Source organism: Salmo trutta, chromosome 16, assembly GCF_901001165.1.
Source record: "Salmo trutta chromosome 16, fSalTru1.1, whole genome shotgun sequence".
NCBI classification, from domain to species: domain Eukaryota; kingdom Metazoa; phylum Chordata; class Actinopteri; order Salmoniformes; family Salmonidae; genus Salmo; species Salmo trutta.
This window is the reverse complement of record NC_042972.1, coordinates 49974388-49981736: the sequence shown is the minus strand read 5'-3', so window position 1 is coordinate 49981736 and position 7349 is coordinate 49974388. Positions and strand designations below refer to the sequence as shown.

Genomic DNA, 7349 nt, shown 5'->3' with positions numbered 1-7349 from the left:
GTAGCCCTTGGAGGGCTCTTCCAACCCCTACTCTGTGTCTCACCTGTTTGAGGGAGTCTCTCCAATGGCTAGGAGACAAACTGTCTCTAGCATGTTAGTACAGGGGGGTAAGGGAGATAGAGGTAGCCCTCTAGCAAGGCTCTTCCAATCCCTCCCTGAATGTCACCTATTTTCAGGTGCTAACGATGCAAACCAAATGGGAGTTACCTGCCGATGGTGACGGCTGTTGATCGTTTACGGAAGGCGGCAATTGGTCCTGGAATATGGGACTTTCGATCAAGCATAAAAATGTGATGGCGGTTCCACCAGACTCAATGATTTGCTGCGGGGCTCTTGTAAACGAATCCTGACCTTGACAGGAAGCCAATCTGAAAATGATGGCTCGAACACATCCCTGGCTTTGGCTGGGAGGGGGGAGTTAAGTCCTGGGAGACGGCTGATGAAAGTGTACCGCTGGCATCAGTCTGATCACAGAGCGGCTGTGGTGAAATGTTTAAACACGTGTCCCCCGTATACTTAGCTAACTCTAAACCGCAAAGGTTTGAATCGAACACTTGCTTCGGGTGGATCCGCTAACAGTGGAGCACTAAATAGAGATGGAATGTGCTTAGCGGTTATGTACTCTGCCAGGTGCGGGACTCTACACATTCTATGTGGGAGCTCTCCTTCATGCTCCTTGGAGCATGTAGTGGGGATGGCATGTGCCTTACCATTAGCTGACACTACCAGGCCTCAGGCTTGCCTGAGTACGGGACATTGCACATTGTAGGTGGGGAAGTCTCCTCTACGCTCACTAGACTCGAGGTGGAGACTAAACCCATTGGCCGCGCAGTGATAGGGCATTGCATGGATCTGGCTCATGCCCGACAAAGTCGGGAGAGGCATCTCCAGTTTGTCCCAGGAGGGAGGCCTACATCTGATGTGGGTGGTACCATCCACGCCCATTAATTTGCTGCGGACCCATAAAATGGACGGAATAAGTTTAGATTCCCACTGGGCACGGATCACTGAATGTCAACTTGATGAAATTCAAAGGAGTGTGCCCACCTGTAGTAATCCTGCTCAGTACGAGAGGAACCGCAGGTTCAGACATTTGGTGTATGTGCTTGGCTGAGGAGCCAATGGTGTGAAGCTACCATCTGTGGGATTATGACTGAAAGCCTCTAAGTCAGAATCCACCCTAAACGTAACGATACCGTAGCGCCGCGGATCTTCGGTTGGCCCGGGATAGCCTGCCTCTTTTGGCAGGTGAGTAGAACCGTTCGTGACGGGGTTGGGGTGCGGCCTGATGAGTTGCCCGCCCCTCTCCTGATGCGCACTGCATCTTTGTGGGGAACCTGGTGCTAAATCACTCATAGACGACCTGATTCTAGGTCAAGGTTTCGTACGTAGCAGAGCAGCTCACTCGCTGCGATCTATTGAAAGTCAGCCCTCGAACCAAGCTTTTGTCGGGGATGGAAGACGTCTTCCTCCACCATCCTCCTTTACTTACGGGTTACCAGGTGCATACAGAAGGGCCAGGTCCAGAGGCCAGACACCGAGTGTGAGAGAGCCCAGGCAGGCGGGTAGAAAGCATAAGACATTGACATTGGTCTCTGGATAGGTAGGGGGCTAGGTGGTAGTCGCCCATCTGCCCGGGCCTGTCCTCTGGTGGGACTGTGAGTCAGGTTGGGACTAGCTATGGAAGTCAAAGGGTCACCAGGTGCACGAGGAGGCCTCCCCCAAGGTGGGGGGGCACTCAGAGTCCGAGCAGGGGCGGCCGGACTCTGGGGCTGGGGGTAGCACTCACTGGGGAAGTTGGAGTAGGGACTTAGTCTCTGAGCCTGTATCGGGTTACAAGGGGCACATGGTTCCTGACAGCGGGACTATAGACGTTTTTTAGTAATTCCAGGGAGTAAGCTATACTAAAATCGTGTGAGATGAAAATGAACAAACTGAAGGGTGTGCAATGTGTAGGCCCACTGAGTGTACATTGTGAACTTTGTTTGAGGTCAGTAGGTCACATGACCAAGGAGCTATTGAAATTAGAATAATTGAAAAACATTAAAAGTTCATGTAAAATTGTGTGAGACATATATTGACAAACAAAATGGTGTGCTATATATATATATATATATATATATATATATATATATATATGGCTTGACAGTGGATATTCTGACAGCAGTTTGAAAAAACATTTAAAATGAATGTAAAATCATGTGAGATGAAAATGGACAAACAAAAAATGGTGCTACATGTAAGGCTACTCAGTGGATATTCTGAAAGTAGTTGGAGGTCATAAGATTAAGGAGCTATTGAAATTTGAAACATTTTAAAATTATCGTCAAATCTCATGAGACGCAAATGGACAAACAAAGGCCCAAGTGAATGAGTGTGTGAGTGACACTGTCCTTCACGGGGGCATAGCAGGCAAATTGAATGTAAAATTGTGTGAGAAAATGGACAGATAAAAGGGTGTGCAATGTGTAGGCCCACTGAGTGTCCTGTACATTCTGAACCTTGTTTGAGGTCAGTAGGTCACATGACCAAGAAGCTATTGAAATTCAAAAGTTTACAAAATTAATGACTAAGGAGCTATTGAAATTTGAAACGTTCAAAAATTATCATAAAACTCATGAGATGCAAATGGACAAACAAAAGGCTGTGCCATGTGTAGGCCCACTGAGTGTAGATTATGAACCTTGTTTGAGGTGTGTTGGTCTCATGACCAAGGTGCTATTGAATTTCAATACATTTTTTTTTTCGTTTAAAAAGTGTGAGATGTAAATCAACAGAAAAAAGTGTATGCAATGTGTGTCTATGCCATCGGGTTAGCTAGAACCAGTTTTGAAAGTTTTAGGAGTAATGGTTAAAGAGCTATTGAAATTTGAAAAATGTGAAATGTCACTTTGTTGACGGTCCCTAACTGCTGTTGGTGGACATAACGAAAACTAAATCAAATCAAGTGTATTTATATAGCCCTTCTTATATCAGCTAATATCTCAAAGTGCTGTACAGAATCCCAGCCTAAAACCCCAAATAGCAAGCAATGCAGGTGTAGAAGCACGGTGGCTAGGAAAAACTCCCTAGAAAAGGCCAAAACCTAGGAAGAAACCTAGAGAGGAACCAGGCTATGAAGGCTAGCCAGTCCTCTTCTGGCTGTGCCGGGTGGAGATTATAACAGAACATGGCCAAGATGTTCATAAATGACCAGCATGGTCAAATAATAATAATCACAGTAGTTGTTGAGGATGCAACAGGTCAGCACCTCAGGAGTAAATGTCAGTTGGCTTTTCATAGCCGATCATTGAGAGTATCTCTACCGCTCCTGCTGTCTCTAAAACAGCAGGTCTGGGACAGGTAGCACGTCCGGTGAACAGGTCAGGGTTCCATAGCTGCAGTCAGAACAGTTGAAAGTGGAGCAGCAGCACGGCCAGGTGGACTGGGGACAGCAAGGAGTCATCATGCCAGGTAGTCCTGAGGCATGGTCCTAGGGCTCAGGTCCCCCGAGAGACTGGGGACAGCAAGGAGTCATCATGCCAGGTAGTCCTGAGGCATGGTCCTAGGGCTCAGGTCCCCCGAGAGAGAGAATTAGAGAGAGCATACTTAAATTCACACAGGACACTGGAGAAATACTCCAGATATAACAGACTGACCCTAGCCCCCCCGACACATAAACTACTGCAGCACAAATACTGGAGGCTGAGACAGGAGGGGTCAGGAGACACTGTGGCCCCATCCGATGATACCCCTGGACAGGGCCAAACATATAACCCCACCCACTTTGCCAAAGCACAGCCCCCACACCACTAGAGGGATATCTTCAACCACCAATTTACCATCCTGAGACAAGGCCGAGCATAGCCCACAAAGATCTCCGCCACGGCACAACCCAAGGGGGGCGCCAACCCAGACAGGAAGACCACGTCAGTGACTCAACCCACTCAAGTGACGCACCCCTCCTAGGGACGGCATGGAAGAACACCAGTAAGCCAGTGACTCGGCCCCTGTAATAGGGTTAGAGACAGAGAATCCCAGTTGAGCATAGGTATGCCGCATTGCACTTCGTGAAATCAAGAAAAAGCTGACAGAGGTAAAGACAGATTCAGGCGAATGAGCATCGAATATTCAACCTGAATCTGTCTTTACCTCGGTCAGCTTTTTCTTGATTTCATGAAGTAAAATGCGGCATACCTATGCAATGGAATTGTAAGATTACTTGTTAGATTATACTGCACTGTCAGAACTAGAAGCGCAAGCATTTCACTACACTCGCAATAACATCTGCTAACCATGTGTATGTGACCAATAAAATGTTGATTTGATGGTGTGTTTCTCTTTTACAATGTCAATTATGGAACTTTAGCTCTATTTTTGTATCTGAAAACAAGCAATTCTATCGTACTAGCTGGTTGAACGCGGTACTGCGGCAAGCAGACTGCTTCTCCTTGAACGCTGTGGTGAATGCGTTGCTGAGACCCCATTGGCTATCGAATGGCCAATAGCGTGACACGTGGGTCTTGACGGCTGCACGCTAGGTTTTGTTTATCCTCGGGGTGGGTCAAATTTCCGGGATTTTCCGGGATTAATGTTTACGACTTTTCGCTGCAGTAATTGCAGCTGCTGTACAGTATGGCCACAAATGGAACAAGGAGCTAGTTATACAAATATTTGCCACGGTGCTTCAAAAGTAATTATGCGGTAAAAAAAATACAAACGTCAGTAGCTAATGAGGAACTGATTTCGGAAGAAGCCCCTGACTGCAGTGTGCATTTCGGGGCCGGGCTCAATGTCGGCGGAGTCAAACGCGTTTAACCCAAACCCTTCCCGTCTCCTTCAAGATCACCCAAATTGAGGTAAACGTTGAAGGTGTCAATGAAAGTGAATCCTAACCTACATGGATAAAAATACAAATCATGGAAGTAAGTGAGACTCATTATGCATAATGTACTTTGTAATATCCATGTTATACCAGTGCAGTGGTATATTTTTATATGACCAACTACCGCATCGATGTTAGCGTTAATTAGCACCCATTTGCACGTGAGCCAGCTAATTGCTCACAATAAGGGAATCTTATTTGGACTAACTTGCCTACTTGAGCAGTAAACCTGGGTTTACATGTACAGTTATGTAATCGATTTGATTGTAGATTATTTTTTTTATTTTTTTGCGTTTCTTCAATGTATGCCATGTTGTGTTTTGCTGGCTCTAAATATGTATCGTTGATGCCATTCCCATAGTTACACAGTTTACACATAGTATATACAATAATGAAATCACCTGGTCCCAACATACATGGCAAGTCAAGAAAAGTAATTGTAACTTGTTCACACTGCAAACTGAAGTTAAATAAGAAAAACCTAAACACATTTATGAAGATTTGCTTTGAAACAGTGTCCAAGGAAAGATTTTTGGCATGTGAGTGCGTTAATGTGAAAAATGGTGTTTGCAGTCGAAAATACATTTTCTGGTCCAGCAACACCCACCATACATGTTGTGAAAAATACTTGGGCTAATTCAGTTCCAACTGTGTTCAAAACTGTTATGCATGCTGGAGTATAAAAATCTGTTGAATTGTACTTTTTCTTTACTTTCACATACTGTGTGTAAGGGGGTGCATAACTGGTGGCAGGGAAGTCAAGACGCATGAGAGCAGAACTAGATAGTAGCCAGAGCAGTTTAATCCAAAAACCAACGGCATAAAAATACAACAGAATATGGGTACAAAAAACCCGACGCGCACCAGTAAACAAGTGCACAAGCACTTACAACAAACAATCCCACACAAAGACATGGAGGGAACAGAGGGTTAAATACACAACAAATAATGAGGGAAATGGAAACCAGGTGTGTAGGAAAACAAGACAAAACAAATGGAAAATGAAAAGTGGATCGACGATGGCTAAAAGACCGGTGACGCCGAACGCCGCCCGAACAAGGAGAGGAAACGACTTCGGTGGAAGTCGTGACACTGTGTTCACAGAAACATTGCTCGGATCTTGTCCCCTGGACCTTGGAGGACTTTTGGTGTGGATGATGTTCAGGTTAGATATTCTTTAAATTATTCCACTGAACAGTACCATTTGATTGTCCATTCCTTTATTGAAAAGTGTACCTTGTTCACACCACAGGGCCTACCAAAGCAAGGTTTCTCAAACAACTGTGGGGTGTTTGTTTTGATGATAAGATGCTGGCTGTTCAGTATATTATATTAGTGCTATTTTCTGTTATAACATATGAAAAGTTATTTCTGTGCTTGCAGCATGCAAAGCACACTATTATTGCTCATACCTTTTCTTGTTTATTATTCTTGACACTTTTTGGGACCTATTTCCTACAATTTTTACACTACATACACAATTCACACATCAAACTCCTGCATAGCTGGATGCTGATGTGACATGCTGTGACTTCTTGGACTTCTTCTACGTCCGGAAATATATTCCTGGGAGGGGGTGTTTATTATTATTTACTATTATTGTTATTGTCATAACTATCAAACTTAACAACCTACTCTTTCTTAACATACAGTACGCTCTGTACATTGCAATGGAAGTACAGTGTGATTTCACTGAGGTATGTATAAATTATGAAATTCTCATCACTAGTGGATATGTTTTTAAGGATCCCTATCCGATTATGTGATTTTCTTTTTCAAAGGAAAACATGCAGCAAATAAGGCCTAGTTCTCCTGCAGAACTTTCCCATGCAGTAAGTCTTGAACAATATGAAAACTTAATTTGCAGCCTTAAAATCACTTGTTTCACTGTAGCCAGACTGACCTGAATATATTTTCATATTGAATGTATGTCATTCACTCACTAAGGTCTGAAGAAGAGAGGTTGAAAGATGGAAAAAGGCGGCAGAAACAGTTTGTGATATATTGAAAACCTAAACATAAAATGTGCAATATAAACAAACATCTGCCACAATAATCATATTACTTGTAATTTTTTAAACAGGTGGTATAGTCTTAAACCAATGTTTAAAGACTTAACCCCCCCTCCAATATATTTCAGGATGATGTAGAAGACGTCGCAGCATGTCACATCAGCATCCAGCTCTGCAGGATCAGGTACTGTGTAGGCTATTAGATAAAGTAAGGTGCATTCTTGTACACACATCCCTAGAGGTTCCTTTACATTACTTAATGACCACAATCTGTTTTCTTTCTAGATGATACTGAAAACAAAATGCACGACGAACTGGGAGCTGTGAACTGGGTATGTAGTCTACTGTGTGTAATGCTGAAGGCTTGATGTATGGAAATATATAATAGCTGTGATGACTTGTTGAGTAGTTATAGATACAGTGGGGGGGGGGGAGTATTTGATCCCCTGCTGATTTTGTACGTTTGCCCACTG

General features: G+C 44.0%; 1 long non-coding RNA gene across 2 annotated transcripts; it reads left to right on the top strand.

Annotated features, from left to right (window-relative positions):
* The first annotated feature begins 5849 nt into the window (after nucleotides 1-5849).
* Nucleotides 5850-7349, top strand: LOC115150957 (uncharacterized). Of its 2 annotated transcripts, none has more exons than XR_003867185.1 (3): nucleotides 5850-6029; nucleotides 6517-7060; nucleotides 7162-7349. It is a non-coding gene; the product is annotated as an uncharacterized LOC115150957 (long non-coding RNA). The 2 variants fall into 2 exon arrangements; XR_003867184.1 differs by having other exon boundaries at nucleotides 5850-6561; nucleotides 6646-7060.